Source organism: Aythya marila, assembly GCF_965140915.1.
Source record: "Aythya marila genome assembly, chromosome: W".
Taxonomy (NCBI): domain Eukaryota; kingdom Metazoa; phylum Chordata; class Aves; order Anseriformes; family Anatidae; genus Aythya; species Aythya marila.
Genome location: NC_139081.1, coordinates 3,044,598 through 3,065,101, shown reverse-complemented (window position 1 = coordinate 3,065,101; position 20,504 = coordinate 3,044,598). Strand labels below are relative to the sequence as shown.

The 20,504-nt window shown below is 51.5% G+C and overlaps 1 pseudogene across 1 annotated transcript; it reads right to left on the bottom strand.

The window, feature by feature from the left end:
• Positions 1-5,841: 5,841 nt before the first annotated feature.
• LOC309889464 (very low-density lipoprotein receptor-like) lies at positions 5,842-20,298 on the bottom strand (annotated as a pseudogene). The gene is made up of 3 exons: positions 20,144-20,298; positions 8,169-9,296; positions 5,842-5,848 (listed from the first exon to the last, which is right to left on the bottom strand). The product of its transcript is annotated as a very low-density lipoprotein receptor-like (transcript).
• Positions 20,299-20,504: the final 206 nt, after the last annotated feature.

Here is a 20,504-nt window from a genome sequence, read left to right as displayed (position 1 = left end):
CCTCCTGCAGAGCTTTCCTACCCTCAAGCAGATCGACACACGCACCTAACTTGGTGTCATCTGCAAACTTACTGAGGGTGCACTTGATGCCCTCGTCCAGATCATCGATGAAGATATTAAAGAGGACCGGCCCCAGCACCGAGCCCTGGGGGACGCCACTAGTGACTGGCCTCCAACTGGACTTGGCTCCATTCACCACGACTCTTTGGGCCCGGCTATCCAGCCAGTTTCTAACCCAACGAAGCGTGCGCCAGTCCAAGTCAAGAGCAGCCAGTTTCTTGAGGAGAATGCTGTGGGAGACGGTGTCAAAAGCCTTGATGAAGTCAAGGTAGACCACATCCACAGCCTTTCCCTCATCCACCCAGCGCGTCACTTTGTCATAGAAGGAGATCAGGTTCGTCAGGCATGACCTGCCTTTCATAAAGCCATGCTGACTGGGCCTGATCGCCTGCTTCCCCTGCAAGTGCTGCATGATGACTCTCAGGAGGATCTGCTCCATGAGCTTTCCTGGCACTGAGGTCAAACTGTCAGGCCTGTAGTTTCCCGGGTCTGCCCTCCGGCCCTTCTTGTAGATGGGCGTCACGTTTGCTAGCCGCCAGTCGATTGGGACCTCCCCTGATAGCCAGGACTGCTGATAAATGATGGACAGTGGCTTGGCCACCTCCTCTGCCAGTTCCCTCAGTACCCTTGGGTGGATCCCATCTGGCCCCATGGACTTGTGCACATCTAAGTGCCGTAGCAGGTCACCAACCAGTTCTTCATGGATAATGAGGGCCACATCCTGCTCCCCATCCCCTTCCACCAGCTCAGGGTACTGAGTATCCAGAGAACATCCGGTATTGCCGCTAAAGACTGAGGCAAAGAAGGCATTGAGCATCTCCGCCTTTTCCTCATCTCTTGTAACTAAGTTTCCCCCCGCATCCAGTAAAGGATGGAGATTCTCCTTAGTCCTCCTTTTTGTGTTGATGTATTTATAGAAACGTTTTTTGTTATCTTTAACGGCAGTAGCCAGATTGAGCTCCAGATGAGCTTTGGCCTTCCTAATTTTGTCCCTGCACAGCCTCGCTACTTCTTTAAAGTCCTCCTTAGTGGCCTGCCCACTTTTCCAAAGCTTATAAACCCTCTTTTTCCTCCTAAGATCAAGCCACAATTCTCTGTTGAGCCAGGCCGGTCTTCTTCCCCGCCAGCTCGTCTTTGGGCACGTGGGGACAGACCGTTCCTGTGCCATTAAGACTTCCCTCTTGAAGAGCGCCCAGCCTTCCTGGACCCCTCTGCCCTTCAGAACCGCCTCCCAAGGGACTCCACCAACTAGTGTCCTGAGCAGCTCAAAGTCAGCCCTCCGAAAGTCCAATACAGCGGTTTTACTGGTCCCCTTCCTGGCCTCGCCAAGAATAGTGAACTCCACCATTGCGTGGTCACTCTGCCCAAGACAGCTCCCGACGATCACGTCCTCCACCAGTCCTTCTCTGTTTGTGAAGAGAAGGTCTAGCGGGGCACCTCCCCTGGTAGGCTCACTAACCAGCTGCGTCAGGAAGGTATCTTCCACGCTCTCCAGAAACCTCCTAGACTGCTTTCTCAGGGCTGTGTTGTGCTTCCAGGATATGTCAGGGAAGTTGAAGTCCCCCACGAGTACAAGAGCTGATGATTTTGCAACCTCTGTCAGCTGCCTGTAGAACTCCTCATCCGTCTCCTCATCCTGGTTCAGCGGTCTATAGCAGACCCCGACCAGGACACTAGCCTTGTTGTCCCTGCCGATCCTAACCCAAAGGGACTCGACCTTGTCATTCCCAACCTCGAGTTCTACAACCTCGAAAGACTCTCTAATATAGAGAGCCACACCACCACCCCTTCTATGCTGCCTGTCCCTTCTATAGAGCTTATAGCCAGGCATTGCAGCACTCCAGTCATGAGACTGGTCCCACCACGTCTCCATGATGGCAACCAAGTCGTAGCCTGCCTGCAGCACAATGGCTTCCAGCTCCTCCTGTTTGTTACCCATGCTGCGTGCATTGGTGTAGATGCACTTCAGCTGGGCCATTGCCTTATCCTCCGGCCTTGCCATTGTTCCCCCTGGCACAGCCCCAACAATCCTAGCCTCAGCCCCATCCCCCTTCCTACCTAGTTTAAAGCCCTCTCAATGAGCCCTGCCAGCTCCTGGCCCAGGATCCTTTTTCCCCTAAAAGATAGGGACCCGTCTGCGGCCATCAGGCCAGGTGCTGAGTAAAGTGCCCCATGATCAAAAAACCCAAGATTTCTGCGTTGGCACCAGTCCCGGAGCCACGTGTTTAACAGGTGGGCTTTCCGTGTCCTCTCTGAACCCCTCCCTGCCACCATAGGGATGGACGAAAACACCACCTGCACTCCCGCTCCATCCACTAACCGACCCAGTCCCCTAAAGTCCCTTTTGATAGCCTTGATGCTTCTCTCTTCGATGTTATCACTGCCCGCCTGGACTATCAAAAGAGGATAATAGTCAGAGGGGCGTACCAGGTTAGGAAGCTTCCTGGCAACGTCCCTGACCCTGGCCCCAGGGAGACAGCAGACTTCCCTACGGGTAGGGTCAGGCCGACAAATAGGGCCCTCTGTTCCCCTAAGAATCGAGTCACCAACAACAATAACCCTCCTGTCTTTCTTGGTGGAGGCAGTCCTGAGGCGCGGAGTTGACCTCCTCGCCCCAGGCATCCTCCTGGGAACATTTGCTACCTCTTCCTCACACACCGGCCTCTCAATCTCTAGGGCCTCAAACCTGTTGCGTAAGGGCACCTGGGAAGGTGGGGCCGGAAGGGGAGAGCATCGCCTGCGATGTCGAGCAGGGACCAGTTTCCATTCCTCCTCAGCTCCCAGATCCCCTCCCTCTGCCCGACGGGGACAGGGCAGGGGGTCCGCCCCCATTTGAGGAGTCTCACCTCGGCACCTCCCCTTGAGGCCCTGCAGGGAGTTATTCCAGAAGTCTATCTCTCGCTCACACTCCCTGATGGCCCTCAACCTCTCCACCTCCTCCTTGAGCTCCGCCACCATGCGGACCAGATCATCCACCTGCTCGCACCTCACGCACACAGTTTCTCTGCCTCCCGCCGATGGCAGCAACAGGCTCAGACACTCCTTGCATCCGGTGACCTGAACTGCTGCATTTTTTAACGGGTAGTCGGTCTGCGTGTGTACCGACTTTCTGGAGAGCGCGCCGTGCCTGGTGGCGACCATTATCACCTAGCTACGGCTGTTGTTAAGGAGGTGTTGTTTGTGTGTAGGGGGAGCGCTCTGCCCTTCCTGCGCGCCCTGCCTGTGCGAACTGCCGCGCTAACTGCCGCGCCACTCCCTTCTGACGCACCACGCCCTGTTCGCCGCGCTCCTGGTCGCTCGTGCTCCCTAGGGGCTGCTTTTGAACGGCCAGGGAGGGGGCGCTGCTGGCTCCGCCTTCGCCTCGTCAGCCTCCCTCACGAGGGCTGCCGGGTCCTGGCGGCTCCCTCAAGTAGGCTCGATGCTGGAAAAAATTAGCCCTGCCTGGCCCGATCCCCCGCTCCGCTGCAGAACGTGTCTGCCCCGGAGCCGATCGCCTCGGCAATTTCAAAAGGAGAAATTCCTACATCAGTTCTGGGCTGCGTCCATATGTTTAACAGTGCAAGGGGTAAGCATTTTAGCCAAGAAGCCTTTGTTTCCAGCATAAGTTTTGTTAGTTGTTTCTTAATTTCACCATTCATTCGCTCTACCTTCCCAGAAGGGGAGGGGTGCCAGGGGCTGTGAAAATCCCACTCACTCTCTAAGGCCTGCTTTAATCCTTGCAGTAAAGCTTTACACCCATGCAGTCACGTGGTCAATTAGGACAAACAAGTAACTCAGTAAAGTCTACCTGTATACTTTGGAAAGGTCAAAGCCCTGGCTCCCGTCCCCCTCTAGATAGGTTACAGAAGACCTTTTTATTTACCCTTTGACATATAGTACATCCTCTGCATGTGTGCTTCCCTAAAGTATATATTCCTACGCAGACATGCTTTCTTAGAACAACATCACACATTCCTTGCACCTCCCAATGACTCTTCTGATGTAAAACAGTTAATATTTGCCTCATTATCACTTTATTCAGCATTTCTCTCCCATCAGGGAGTATCGATTTTCCTTAAAATGATCCACATATTTGTAACATTAATACCTCCTTGGGAGGTTGTAATTGCTCCAAAATCTTTTTTAGAATTTACTCAAATAGATAGGTGGCCCTGTAAACCCCTAAGGTAAAATTGTCCACCTATATTGTTGCTTCCACCCCCATTTCAGGCTCTTTCCAGTCAGAGGTGAATATATGTTTGCTCTCAGGGCCTGAGAGCACTCCATTAATAACACTGTTATTCCAGTCTAACAATTTACTAGTTGAATGCCCAATTTAATCATCAAATCCCTTCCCAACAAGTTAGTTTCCGCCTTGGATACATACAATAATTGCCCAGTGATCATTTTATCCCCTGGTATTCCCCAAAAGTGGCACTGTTATCCCAGTACCTTCTACCCCCATCACATTTAGGGTTTCATTAGTTAATTTAATCCCTGATGCTTTACAAGTCAGTAATGACCTAGCTGTTCCCCAGTGTATTGGGTTTGATGGCAGGGTTCGGGGGCTGTGAGTAGGGGGGTGGGAAACTGCAGTGGCAGCCCCCGTGAGAAAAACCCAGAAGCCTCCCCGTGGTAGATAAGGGACAATTTCATCTGGCCCCAAAGGGGCCCACTGCTGCCCAGAGCCAAGCCATGAGCAATACAGTCCGTGCCTCTGTGAGAGCACATCCACGAAAACAAACAAACAAAGAAACAAACAAAAACCTGCTGCTCAACAGCAGTTGGGAGAGCGAGAAACCTCCCCGCAGACACCAAAGTCAGTGCAGAAGGAGGGGGAGGAGGCGCTCCAGGCGCTGGAGCCGAAGCCCCCCTGCGGCTGCTGGAGAGGCCCCTGGTGGAGCAGGCTGTTCCCCCCTTCCCGATGCTTGGGAAACTGAACAAACACCACAGCAAATATGCAAATATACCAAAACTTCTAGACTGTTACTTAGATAATGCCTACATCACCTTTCCCTGCTCATTCAATTTCAAACAGCTCTGTTAAATACTACATGCCACACCTTTAACACCTTCAGCAACCCTTTGAACACTTCCTTTATCTTTCTTCAGCCCGTACTTTTCTAATACCAGCACCAAAGGCTCAGTCAGAGTCCAACTTAATTCCATACCTTTTCTCTCCAAGATACTGAAACAACATATCAATTAATATACCATATTTCATCCCATTTTTCTTCTTTCCACAAAAACAACATTGACTGTAATATGGTGTTATAATTAATAGTTCCATTTAGGGGCCACTCTGCTCCATCCTCTAGTTTATAAAGGGGCCACCATTGATTACAATATTTGATAAGAGTTCTTTACTTTCTGTACCCTCTCACCCCACTATATCCCTCCAATGTGTTAGTATACATCCTAGGGGGCTTTTCCTCAGGATTTCTTTGCTTTGAACTTTTCCTATTGTAATCTACAGTGGTTAATATTCCACTGTTTTCCTAGAAGCTCTTTACTAGTCAATCCCAATCCCTCCAAAATTCACAATATATAGATACACAAGTAAAATCAGACCACTGTAAATTAACTGCCTGTTGACAATTACACTGAGGACATTTAAACCTGATGAGCCGATAATATGCCTGGGCAAATTTTGTTCCCTTAGACATACACCTCAATGGCAGTTCTTATATTTACATATTTACATATTAACATATGTATAAAAGAATACTTTAACAAAAAATGCCCGGGCTTTTATATATACAATATACAATGTACAGTTATTATTCCAGTTAGAATTATTCTTCAGCAGCTGCAAACATTATGCCAGAAACCATTAAAGCTCGCTTACCCTCCTCCTGTCCTTTTCTTAAAATCTCGGACATCCCCAGAGTTAATGGGGATGGCCACATATTCCATTCCTGGCTGGGGTCCCCCCATCGCTACTTCTCGTAGGGGATATAATCCCTCCCTTAAAGCAGATTTCTGATTTCTTGCCCTGCTTCTGGTTACCGGCCCCTGTGTTTCATGATCCGATTCCGATTCTCCTGGATTAGCTGATTCGGGGAGTCCATTAAGGACGGGAGCCGTTGGTGCAGGCGGTGGAATATAGGGCGGGGGCGGTGTCGGGACTTCTAAGTCCTTTCTCTTTTTATCCCGCCCTCCTTTTTCTTTTAGAGGATATAGATGCGTCCTCGTATCTGAATTTATCCAGAGGTGCGCATACTCACTTTCTTCCAGGCTAAAGGGTTCCTTTGAGTTTACATAAATATTTAGACCTGACAAACCCAATCTTCAAAAGACCCAAATACAGGTCAGTAAAGGTGGTCTCCTCGAATCTGTTTACCACCCCAAACTTCAACACAATAATGTATCATTTTTACTTTATTCCTTCCCCGCCTAAAAGGGGAATCCTCCCAATTTTTAATCATTAATCCTGGGGTAACCTAACATCAGATGTCACCCCACCCATGGGACCAGAAGGCTTACTCTTCTTCTGTCCCATCTTCCGGAACACCTTCACACACACACGCATGGATCGCTTCCCCCTTTTCGTGGCCCAGTCCCTCACGGGATGTGGGAACCGCACTACCGAGGGGTCCACACTCGCTTCGTCCGCAATTGGACGTCTCGTTTGTTGTGTTCCGGGATACCCAACCCCAACCGAACAGAACACCGGCCTATACTTACCCACCCCGTGGGTCTTCGTTCAGGCTTCGTGCACAAAGGTTGCCTGGGGTTTACCGGTTTTATTTGCTTGTGTCTAATTTTGGGTTCGTCGGTGAAGGATTTGAATGAAAATAGTCCTAGCGAAGGCCGCTGAAATCAGCGGGGCGCCCCCTCCGAAGGTCTTTCAATCAGATTGCCTTCATCCGAGTCACGGCACCAAATTGTTATAAGTTAGACCACACAATTTACTGGTCTGTTGCAGGAAGCACAGCCGAAAGCACGACAGACACCAGTAGAGTCAGATCATGCTCCATTTATTGCCCGAATAGCCTAACTTTTATAGAGAACTTAACAGGGGTGGACAGTGTTTCACACAAGATTATTGGTCAAAAGCACTCAGACAAACAACTACAAGAAAACAACCCCACCTGCAAGAAAACAACCCCTTGTGATTAGCAGTCACATAGACCTTGTCCTTGAAGCCAGCTACTGGTAACAATATTTTTCTGAATTCCTCAATTGGGCGATGTGGGAACACTGTCATGGGAACTTCTCATAGTTGCCCTGGTAGCTTGGTTTGCTCAGCTACAGCAAGCCATGGGATTTTTGCTGTTTCAAGAAATCCCTCAACAATTCCCCCTTCTTCTTTTGAGCAAACCAAGCCCAACACAGCAGTTTTACAAGTAACTCTTTAGCTATACTTACAACACACAAGGATGATTACCACCACCATAAACCAAATCCTTAATCCCCTTGTGACTAAACCCAGCAATCATCTATACCTTGTTTCAAACAAGTCAGTGAACCATTGATTGAAAGGATTGATACCATATTGAATCTTTCTCATGTGTTCTTTCAGGAAAGTAATGGATTTGTGAATTGACTCATTATGATCAGAAAGGTTTAAACAGTACATTCCCTTAAAGTCCTCACACCCATTCCTTTGGGCCAAAAGCAAGATGTCAATAGCAGCTTGATCCTGTAAAAGCAGATGTCGCAGACTATTTTGATCTGGTAACATCTCCTCAAGTATCTCTGTCGTGGCATAGGCTTGCCTCTCGGCCCAGCATACCAATTTTTCTAAGTTGTTACGTGCGGCCGCAGATGCCACTCCAGGCACTGAAATTGCCAATGCCGCTCTAGCTGCAACCCCACACAATTCAACATTATCATTGCAATCCAATGCAAGCAATGCCCATTTTTGTCTGGTGATCTCACGCAACTGTAACAAGCTAGGAGCAAATACAATGAGTTTATCTAAGTAACATGGACATCTGATAGCATTTGCAGGGATACCTTGCCAGGCCCCATCCCCACAAATCAGAAGCACTTCAGGAGGTAAGGCCAAAGCTGTACAATTGTTCCAAACACTGTAGTTGTTACCCCTTGTCTCCGTGCCATAAACCCCTAAACCCTGCTTAGCAGCGTCATTGTAATCACAGGTGTTATTTGTGTTTTTGTACCGGTATGGCCTTTTCCAGGTTCCTGTAGCAGGAATCATCTGATATCCACGGCTACATTCACATTCGTAGCCACCTTTCAAGTTGATACAGATTTGACTACAGATACCAGGGTTTTGACATTCATCAATGTCTCCACAGTTTCTCTTGTCTACAAACTCAAACCCAGCTGGACAGTCACATTCATTTATGATGCATTCCTCCAGGGGCTCATCACCCCAGTCCTTGCAGTCTCTCTGCTGGTTACACACTTTATTGATATCTATGCATTCTCCACTTCTGCACTTGAATTTGCCAGGTCCAGAGCACTGAACAACATTGTTACAGTTTGCTTCATCAGTGCTATCCAGACAGTCTCTCACACCACTGCACTGCCTACTCCCATGGACACAGTTCCCATCTTCACATCTGAACTGGTCTGGCCTGCAGGTCCGAGAAGGGCAGTTAATTTCATCTCTTCCATCCTTGCAATCAGGATCTCCATCACATCACCACTTCTTGTGGATACATTCACCTGAGCCGCACTGCACCTCACTCGTAGAACACTTCACTGGAGGTGCAGGCTGGCGGCCACACTACTCCAAAGATTCATCCGAGTGGTCAGAGCAGTCAGCATCATCATCACACACCCAGCTGATAGGGATGCAGGTAGAACTCTTGCACTGAAACTCATGAACACCACAGGTAGGAGGTGCACACTCCAGCTCATCGCTACCATCACTGCAGTCATCTTGAACATTGCAGACAAAGCTTTTGGAAATACATTGCCCACTACTGCATGTGAATTCTGCTGCACTACAAGTCACAATGCCACAATTCTCTTCATCTTCTCCACTGTCACAGTCCTTTTCACCATCACATTTCCAGGACACTGGGATACACTGGGTTGACTGAGGACCACAGCTGATTTTATTTACCTGGCATGTTCTCATATGACACAGCTCAGCACTCTCATCAGACCCATTTTCACAGTCCGGATCCCCATCACACGGCCATCTGTTTGGCACACACTGACCACTGTTGCACACAAAGTCAGATTCAGCACACGTCTTCTTCACACAAGCACTCTCATCACTGCCATCTGAGCAGTCTTCACATTTTGCTCTAGCACCGTCGGCAGCAGTGCACAGGCTGGTGAGGGCGAGCAGCAGGCAGAGTGCCCCGCACCTGTGTCACTTATACTACTCCTATTACCCATGCTGTTAGTGTCAGTGGCATCCTCCTGGTACCGTTTCTGTCTTTGTCGCCCCTTACTCTCCCTCTTTTCTTTTTGCCACTGACCATTCACCACAAATGGATGAGACACATGATTACTAGTTAGGAAAGAGAGTGTAACGTCTCCTATACGGCTGCAGGCCGTGCCAGCTGCAACCCTAGAAGCTGTTTGTGAACGAGCCTGCCGGTGGTCATTTGGCAGTGTAATCTGCGTCTCTGCACTCCTGCCCCGCAATAGAGCTAAATTGTCACTAGTAATCTGTAGAATGTGGCAACCCCACGGAATGTTATCCAGAAACATAGTTATAACACCGATCTGGGGACGAATAGTCTTTTTTGCATTGCAAGATAAACTTCTTATAAAAAGAATGCCAGAGAGAAGCAGCACAGCCGCTGCTGCCGCTGCCGCCGCTGCCTCCATGGTCATGTCAGACAGGCTGCAGGGTCCTGATGTCCGTCCCTCTGCTCTGTGCCGACTCGCCACACGGTGAGGGTCGGCTGCCGTTGTCCACTGACGCCTCTGGTCTCCCGTAGCAACTCGATCTCGGATGTCCCATATCGCACCGCGATTACTTCAATTTCATGCGATTACTTCAAATTTCCCGCGTCCCCCCGCGATTCCGCGTCCCGTTTCTCACCCCGAGGCCGTTGCCCAGGTCGGTTAGTAGGGTGTTTCAATGCTTCTCTCTGTGCGGTGGTCAGCTTGCCGTGTGCCTCGGATCTCACGGCGCCGCTCCGATGTCCTGGCGCCGCTCCGGTGTCTCGGCCTCAGCCTGTTCGGGTCTCAGCCTGTTCGGGCGCCATATGTTGCAGGAAGCACAGCCGAAAGCACGACAGACACCAGTAGAGTCAGATCATGCTTCTCCATTTTATTGCCCGAATAGCCTAACTTTTATAGAGAACTTAACAGGGGCGGACAGTGTTTCACACAAGATTATTGGTCAAAAGCACTCAGACAAACAACTACAAGAAAACAACCCCACCTGCAAGAAAACAACCCCTTGTGATTAGCAGTCACATAGACCTTGTCCTTGAAGCCAGCTACTGGTAACAATATTTTTCTGAATTCCTCAATTGGGCGATGTGGGAACACTATCATGGGAACTTCTCATAGTTGCCCTGGTAGCTTGGTTTGCTCAGCTACAGCAAGCCATGGGATTTTTGCTGTTTCAAGAAATCCCTCAACACTGGTCTATTGAAATTATTTTATTAATCAAGTAAGCAGACACAAGCAAAACAGCGCTGGGCGGCTGGGGAGTCTCCACTCCACCACGGCACGCAACTTCCCCTTTCCAGTGTCGCTGTTTTATAGCATTGAAGTTCCAGCTTGTCGAGACTTATCGAGACCTGTCGAGACCTGTCCACTTGTCGAGACCTGTCCACTTGTCGACTTGTCGAGACCTGTCCTGAGACTGCGCAGTCTGCTGTTGGGGGTCGTTATTCTTCCTCCGGTGATCATGCGTTGTGCTTGTGTTCAGGTGGGGGCAAAACAGGATGTCTTGCTTTGTCCCCATGTTACAATGCCGTGAGTTATGAAACCTTATCTCCTCAGTAGATTCTTTAAATTCTCAAGGACAATGAACAAACCCCTACTAATTTATCACACATATGAGGTGAATTTTTATCAGTGGGGAGAGGAAAGAGGAAAAACGACCCAGCTTTGTGGCATCTCTCTTGTGCACAGGGAATGTAGCCGAGGCACACACATGCCCTTCAGCCCAGGAGGATGCTTACAAGGGGAGAATCATTTCTAACCCCAAAACCCCAATGACTTGCAGCCAGAAGTACCTCAAGGAGTTAACAAGATCTCCGGCTCCTTTTAATGGTGCAGATGAGTGGCAGAGTTAAAAAGAGCATAAGATGGTCAGGGAGGGCAGATGAGGTTGGGTATGGGCTCCGTTGGTTGATAATCTACAGGCTACAAGAACAGGACCATGGTCCAGGAAAGGAAATTAAGGAAGGGGATATAACTCAGTGCCTGCCAGCATGATTTCATGCCTGTGTGTTCAACAACAATGTCAAATAATCTTGGCTTCTTTATCTGATGACTTTATAATTCCAGTTAATAAAACACTGCTGCAAATGAACCAGGCTGCTGTCAGGCCATCCATCTCTTCAGCACCCTAACCCTGCTATGGAGAAGAATTGAGCAATGCTGGGGAAGTGCCACAAGGCCAGCGGCTGGCCAGAACCCAGCCTGGGGACTGCCAAGCATCACCCCAGCTCCCAGGACCAGCGACACCTCCATCACCTCTGGGTCCCCTCTGGCCCAGCGCGGGTGGTGTGCCATGTCTGGCAGGTCCCTGGGCTGGCAGCAAGGGGGGACTCAGAGACCAGGGCATCACCTTGGCTTCATCTCCAGTCTCCTCATTCTCAAAGCATCTTGACATCCTCTTCTGACAGCCTCGGCGTAGCCTGGAAACAGCAGTACCGGCATGGCAACAGCGGTACCGGCATGGCAACGTGGGTGCTGGAGGAGAGACAAAATGCCAGAGGATCCCTCTCACCTTGGTTGGCTTCTGCTTCCAGGCCGCTCTGTGCACCCAGGGACCTCCAACGGGGGACAGCTGCTGTAGGCGCCACCTCCTTTGCTCCCTATTGCCTGGCATTGCATGAGATCAGTTGTGGGGTCTCAGCACGGATCTGGCAAGTCCTGGCATCTTGGCAGGGAGCTGCGGCGGCACATGATGTCGGGGGATCATGGGGACTGATAGCAGGTGGGGGGCTCTGGAAATGCAGTGCTGAGGGGGCTCTGGGGCATGCACCCCCTGTTTAGCAGCTGGGCAGGATCAAGCCTGGAAATGCAAACCCAGTTGATGGGGTGCAGTGAGACAGCGCAGCACAGCCCCCACATAGTGCTCCCCCATCACCCAGTTCTGTCCTTCCTCCAGCACTCCCAAGAGGTTTCAGAAGTCAGGTGGTGTCAGGGCCCCAAATTCATCCCCTACACCTCCCTGAGCAAACACTTTGAGGATTGTACATGAGAGAACAAGGAAAGCAGACAAATGTTTTTAATTAGTATTTTTGGGCTGCCAAAGGCTTTTTCTGGCTGCAAACCCCTCCATCCACCAGAGCAAGGGAGACACCAGAAGGATATCACTGGGCTGCAGGTAGGGTCTGCAGCCAGACCATCCCCTCCACATGGCTGGAGACTCGGCATGGGGAGCAGCACGGTTATACAATGTGGTGCCAGGCAGGAGAGGCAGCAGGGCCAGCAGGGGTACACCAGCCCCCGGCATGAATTCCCTGACGTGGCAAAACCTCTCCCAAAGCCCCCTTGCCACCCACCCCTGCACGCAGGCACAAGCCCATGCACATACGCAGGCAGGCGCCCACACACGCCTGCCTCTAAAGGAGAAGCCTCGCTAGAGGCAGCACTGAAATAGCAACTTGCCTCATTCATGCGGCCTCCCCGGAAGCCAAGCCGGTGCAGGCAGCACAGGCACAGGCAGTCATCTGTGCCAGACGCGCTCACCCCCCAGGAAACTTCCCTGCAGCCACTGCCTGCGGCACCCAGCTCCTAAACACAACGGGGTTTGCACACGCACACGCCTGTGCTTGCATGTGGCCCTGCAGACCCATCCCAGGGCAGGGGGATTTGGGGATGGAGCAAATTTCACCCACCACCCCTTTGCGATGTGGCTGAACGCTCACACCTGTGCTTCCCAAGGGATGGAGGTCTCCTGCCGTGTTTTGGTCCCAAATACCCGCAGCAGGGAGATGCCCCCTTAGCACGCATGGCGAGCAAACCCTCACCCTGTGGTCAGAGGAGACCCTCCAAGCATGAGCATATGAGCATGTCCCCAGGAAAGCTGACCCCCATCTCCTGCCACGGTGACACAGGGCTTTCCTTCCCTGAGCAAGGGGCTCACAAAGCACACGGCCATCCTCTTCCTCATGCCATTGGACTCCCCCAGGGTCACCCCCTGCAATGGGGTGACACTCGCTGTTGCCATCCCAAAAAGAGCAGAGGCTGTCTCTCCTGTCACCACTGCAGACAGGTGTCCCAGGGCTCCTGGGGTCTCACACTGTGACATGCACGTGACTTGTGCAATGTGTGCCGGTATGGCATGTAAATGTGACCGGGCACATGTAGCACGTGTGGCATGTTGGCAAGGCACATGCATGGCATGTGGCACATGCATGGCATATGTATGTGCATGATGTGCAATGTGTGAATGCCATGGGGCATGTGATGTGTGCATATACACACATGTGGCACAAGCTGTGCTTTTCCTCCTGGAGGGATCCAGAGCAGAGCATGCTCAGACCCTGTCCTGCCAGGACATCCCCACAAGGTACTGTGACCTAAAACCTGAAAACTCCATGTCTAAGCTGGAAGATCTGGCCTAAGGTTATCGCATTAGCAAGCACACTCCTGTGAAATGTGTTCATCTGATTTGTGTCAATATGGAACAATGCTAGGGCCGCATGATGAAATGTGACCTTCTGTCTTACATACCCTTATATAATCACAAGTCTAAGAGAAACAGAGTGGTTAATGTATATAGTTCTTGTATCTTGCAAAGGAATGGTCCAGCAATTTGTGTCAATAGAGGGTTTGAAGGGTAAACCTTGAGACTCAGGTCTAGGGGATAAAAGAACAAAGGAGTTTCCAAAAACTGATGACTTTTGCATGTGACGCTGCGCAAGTCTCTGATATCCGGCTAAGAGATGACCAAATAAGGAGAAAGGGGAAGCTGAAGAACGACCAAAGGACAAAGCCTGGGAGGAAGACTACAAGCCTTCAGTACGAGCGACCCCCCAGAGGGACCACTGGAGACCGATATGCATGCGTCCGTGGGATGGTTCAGGTCCCGGGAAACTAATTATAATAACCCTGCCTTTTCTAGAAGTAGTGATGATTATGTATCAGCCTGGGAGCATAAAAAACAGCCGCCTGATGTAACTTGTGTGCATCTTGGTGGAGTGGAGACTCCCAGTGCACCCAGCGCTGTTTGCTTGCCTCTATTCGTTTAATAATTTGTAAACTTTAATTGCAATCCTATTCGGGACTCAGTCATTTATTACACTCCTTTGGGATGTGCTGGCTCATGGCATGCTCTTTCACACAACCTGGGGCAAGTGCAACATGTGCACATATGTGAACACGTGGGGCACAGCCCTGAACTGGGTTCAGCATGCCCAAGGCACACATTTGGGGCAGAGAGATGCCTGCTCCTTGTCTGAACCCTGCCTGCCCCCTGGTGTGACCCCACTCTGCCTGCGTCCTTACGTAACTCCATCTGGGAGCGGGACAAGCCACCGCACTGCATGAGGAGAGGGAGCACGTTCAGCTCATTTCTTTTCCTAGAATAACTTCCCTTTTTTTTTTTTTTTTTTTTTCTTCTTTTTTTTTTTTTTTTCCTTAAGCCTGGGGAAGTGCCCAAGAAAACATCCCATCTCCACCACCCACCCCCTCACCAGCAGGCTCCCAGCAGCACCCAGCACCACAGTGCAGCGCCAGCATGGCATGCAGCACCTGGCACCATAGGCACTGAGGGGTGCACCTGGAGGGAGCAAAAGTACCCAAAGCCTGCAACCTATACCCTCTGGGTGCATTTCCTTCCAATTTATCACCCTCATTTTTCTTGAGCTTATCTAGAATTTGAGACCAGCCCTGAGGATTTACATTCTTCCAGATCACTTTCCCCCTATGCCAGCGCGGGCTGAGCACATGTTGTTCCCTGGTCATGCAGCACTGCCAGGGGTTGCGTGCTGTTTGAAGGACGGCACTTTTCTGAGGAGTAGACCTGCAATTGTCCCAGCATGCAGCAGCTCCCCAGGGCCACGGGCAGTGCAGCCAACCTGCTTTGGGCACACTGAATGAGTTTTTGTTCCCCTTCAGCAGCAACAATTTCTCCTCCCCACCTCCCTCCCACTCTTCCCCCCTGCTTTGGGCTGTGCATTCAGTGCCGCTTCCCTTATTGAAGGCTGAGGCACAGGGGGAATTAGCCTGAGGCTGGTATTGCTCCAGCATTAATTTTCCCAGCCCTTTGTCAGGCAGAGATGCTGCTGTTTGTTTGCTCCCCGACCATACCATGCTGTAACTTTGGATTCTTTGCTTTCTGTCTTTCAACAAATTGAAGAGCGGTGTTTGCCAAGGCCCTCTTTAACCTTAACCCACTGCAGGCTGCTGGGCTTTGCCTTGTCCCCAGCTCAGCACAGGCACTGCACTCAGGAACCCCGCAGCCAGGCAGGCAATGTCCAGCCAGAGACAACCATGGGCAGCTTTATTGGGGTGCCTTTAGCTGCATCCTCCCAGCCCACCACCTTGAGTAACGGACATGGCTTTGGGAATTAACCCCCCCCATGCTCCAGATGTGGCCCCACAGCTGTACGGATCTGTAAAGCCTCCACACAGCAGGTTGTTGGATGCCTTTGAGGCAGCCTAGGCAAGATCCAAGTCCTTTTCCCTGAGGAGCAGGCAACACATCCAGCAAAAACCCATGTGCCAAGCACCCGCTAGAGCTAGAGGCATCTGTCAGGAAGGACAGGGAGAACATGCCCAGATACCATGGTGGTGATCACTCAGGGAGACCAGATTAAGCAGAAAGCTCCAAAGGCACCCTGAAAACTCCAAGGACTGCTGAGTCTCTGTCCCCAGCACATCACCTGCATCCCACAATGATCTCTGAGCAGCCACCTGCCATCGGGCTGGGGCAGTCACAGGGAAGGTGGTTTGGGAAGCAATGAAGACAAGAATAAAATAAAAGCAAGCCAACCTGTTCTTTCAGAAAACTGCCATTGGCAGCCAACCCCCAGGTCATTTTTTTTTTAAGAGGTAACACTTTGGTAACACCACGGAGGTATTAAGCTTCCTACAGCAGTCAACTGGGCACCACTTTGTGCCCTGATGAACTAATAGGATCTTGGCACAATCAGCTCCTTTTGGAAATTACTGATTAGATCCACAGATCCACAAGAGGAAGAGCATGAGAGGGACACACTCCCAATAGATGCAGAGAGTTTGTCTAGCTCTGACACTAACCACCTCCAGCCATAACCCATCCCTGCTGGGAACATCCGTGGTTACAAACTAACTTGGAACCATCCGCAGGAGAAAACACCAGATGCCACAGCACTCTTCTGCTGAGGAAAGCAGAGCAAGCACCAAATCAAAAGCTGGCAGGTGAAATGGAAACAAGCCAAATATCAGCACATGCTTCCCATGTGCAGATGGGTCTTCAGGGGTGTACAATGCCATTCTGGCTCCTCAGTAAGGCTGGCCTCCCTGCTAGGGGTCCCCCAAAAACACTGCAGCATTACCCTTGTTGCCCTCCCATCCCACTCCCATGTGCTCTGCCCTCTGGTTTTGGCTGCTCCACCAGAGTCTGGGCACAGGTGTGGGCACTAAGTCCTCCCATGCAGAGCCACTTGCATCTTCTCCACGTGTCTGACATGGGAGCCTGAGGGGCTCACCATGGGGGGCTTGCTGCAGTCAGCCTGGGAAGAGAGGTCTGGCAGGGGCCAGATGCCAGCACCAGCTGGGAACCACTCGAGAATAGAGGCAGGAAGGGGGAAAAATGAAATGAAATGAAAAAATAAAATAAAGTAAAATAAAACAAAATAAAACAAAATAAAATAAAATAAAATAAAATAAAATAAAATAAAATAAAATAAAATAAAATAAAATAAAATAAAATAAAATAAAATAAAATAACCCATCTGGCAGCACAGACACTGCCGGGAGAGGAAGCAGCAGGTTGAGCCGAGGACACGGCTCATTATGCCACCCCCGTGGGTGCACAGCGTGGAGCGGCCGGCTCCACCACCGGCAGTGCTGGCAGGGGGAGGCAGCGGCCGGCATCCTCAGCACTGATGCACGAGGACAGATTAAACATCATCATTAGCACTAATAGCGGCTTTCAGCCCCTTCCTCCTGTGTGCCCTCAGGAGACTGGGGAGGCTCTGATGAGATGCAGTGCCACAAGGACATGGGAGAGGCTGCTGGAACAGGATCTTCTAGCACTGTCACCATCCTCAGAGGTTTTCAAGACCAGGCTGGATAAAGCCCTGAGCAATCCTCTCTGATCCCAAGGCTTTGAGCAGGGGTTTGGGCTACAGACCTCCTGGGGACCCTTGCTACATGAATTGCCCCAGTGCTCAGAGCCAAGCAGGCACAAGCCTGCCTCATGCTGAGACTCCTGACACAGCTGGGGTTACAGGGGCTGGCAGAGCCACCCCTGCTGGGTGGCTTCCTCTGGGGATAGGCAGGGGGCTGACTGAGTCCAGAGGAACAAGGTCCCCATGCCCTCAGGACCATGGTCAGTTTGCAGGCAGGAGCTGCCCCCAAGCCCGACCTGGAAGGCTGAGCCCCACCAGCGCCACCTTGGAGATGCAACCACCTCAGACCACAGCAAGGACACCAGAAAGTGAGAAAGGGGGCAGTAATATGTTAATGTTAATAATAATAATAATAATAATTGTTATTATTATTATTATTCGGGTATGGATTTTTCTTGCAGCCCTTTCTTCATCCTGCAGCACAGGGTGCTAGAAAAGGAGGGCAGCATCTCCAAGGATGGGAGCAGGCAGGAAGAAGAGACAGCACCGAATACGTGGGCGCTGCTCTCGCTGCAGAGAACAGAGTACAAACCCTGATGCTGCTGCCAAGCCCGGTATCCTCAGATGCATCTCTGGAGCTCACCCAGACGGAGACTTCCCTGTGCTGCGTGGAGCGGGGGAGCCCGAGCAGGACTGGGGTCATGGCAATGGCAAGCACCTTGCTCCTGCCCACCTGCTGAACCATGCTGGGATCCCTGTGCCCTGGGCAGGCTGAGCTGTGCCCCACAAACACCTCCAGCTCAAGGGGGCTATGGTGGGGCCAGGGGAGAGGTCTCCTTCACAGCAGTATGACAGCAGCTGGGGACTTGGCAGTCACAATGTGGGTCAGGAGTTAGCAGAGCTCAGTGGCCTCATCTGCTGCTCTGACCTTCAAACACCAAGTAATGATGTAATATGTGTTTTAACAGAAAAGCAGCCCTACACAGTCCCCTGCCTCCCAGTCATGAATACCAAGAGCCAATGCCTTGGGAAGAGCTGAAGACTGAGGTGAGCACAATATACCTGAAACATGCTCCCCCACTCCAGCTGCCCAGAGTCTGGGGATTTCCTGAGCCAGAAGCATCATCACTGTGCTTGCCAGTCCACAGTGGATTTTCTCTTCAGGAATTTGCTTAATCACTTTTTGATCCCAGACAAGCTTTTCACACCTTCCCAGCATCCACTCCCCCAAGGCCAGCAGCTCCAAAATGTTAATCCCAAATTGCACCAAGAAGCATGTTCATGCCCTGAGGTGCCACTGCCTATTTCAGCACATGACACCTGCAAGCCCTTTAAGGGAAGAAAGCTTAAGCAGCCATTCCCAGCTCACATTCCCCCAGCCACACATGATTTTATTATTCTCTGTCATCCCTCCCTCAGTCATCTCTTCCCCCAGACGGAAGAGAGCTAGTTTATGTAATTGTTCCTTGTATGGAAACTGCTTCATACCTTTAATTATTCCTGTCACCCTTCCCTGCACTTTTCTAGCGTTTCTTTAAAAGGGTGCCGGATGTGCTGGCAGACAGGCTGTGGAGGAAGAGCCGTTTTGCTTAAGACAGCCACTGTTGGGCACAGCACCCAGGGAGGGAAGCAGGAGCTCTGCTGACCCTTCCCTTGCCTAGTTTTTGGTGGCCTACAGGCTGCATCCAGCCCCCACACTGTGGGCTCCTGAGCCAAAGCACTTGCTCTTTCAGCCCTTGTTTCAGCCCATGCAGCTGCATGCCAAACCAGTCATTCATGGACACAGATACGGTCAGTGCCAGCTCTGCCCCAGGGCCTCCAATGCCTTTGCTGATGAAAGGCTGGGAAAGGGAACAGAAAGAGTTTGCAAGCCCGGGACATTGACAGTGCACTGGATGAGTGGCACGAGCCCTTTGTAGCAAGAGCAGCAATCCCTCTGGGTACACAGATAGCAGAACAAATAGACAGCAAGATAGACAGATAACAGATAACAGTAAGTGCTGGTTTAATATCGTGATGACTCAGATGCTGTGCAGAGAGCACAATGAAAACACTGACTCTTCCAGTTCAGAGATGCTCCACAAACACCTCATGGGAGGAAAGGATCCTGGGCAGCCACTGGCATCCTGCCAGGAGACAGCAGAGCATGCCGGAGACCCCAGCCCTAAAACAGGAACGGAGAGACCAATGATGTGACGAACCCCCAGGGGAAGGGCTGGTTGTCACCCCAAAAATTATTCCGGAATGTCCATTTAAATACTTCCTCAGTTAAGGTGCAAAAGCGCAGCACTTTAACCATGACAGATGCCATGCTAACAGCCTCAGTGTCTCGCACCAGCTCTCAACTTCAGCATCTGAGGCTTTGTAGATCAAAATTGGGTTCATTGTGCTTGGAGGTGGACGTGGTTTGGTGGGTGATGTTAGTATTGTTGTGATGGTTGGACCAGATGATTTTGGAGATCTTTTCCAACCCTAATGATTCTATGACATGAGCAGCAGCCACCTCTTGGTCCCCACACACAGGCATTCAGCAGCCGAGAAGGGGGGACACAGAGGTACCCTACGCCCCAGCCCCAACGTGGCCCCGCCAGCGCCAACACAGCTGCCGCCCGCTGAGGGGAGAGGGGCGCCGTGCAGCGCCCCACTGACGTCACGCCTTCCAGAAGCTTCCCGAGGGGATCCCACCGCACCCTACCGCTATAAAAAGCCACCCGGGCCCGGCGGCGAGGGGCGGGGCTTCGCCTCAAGCCCTTCACCCCATGACAGCGCTCCGACAGGGCAGTGCCGGCTTGAACCGCCCAATGAGCGGCGGAAGATGGAAGGCGGGGCGCTCCGCCTCCACCTTCCCTCCACGCCCCTCCTCCTCCCCGGGGGAGAACCAATGAGCGTGGCGTCTCGCCTCGACGGGCATCGTACCGGCCCAACGGGGGGGCGCGGCGGGGCGGGCGCTCCCCCCTCTCCCCATCGCCCCCTCCCTCTCCGCCGGGGCAGCGTGGGCGGGACTCCCCTGACGTCACGAGGGCGGGGGGGCAGGGGGGGCAGTGCGTGCGCGGCGCCGGCGGGAGCGGTGAGTGCGGAGTGGGGGCTGTGGCGGTGACCCCTGGGATGGCGAGGCTG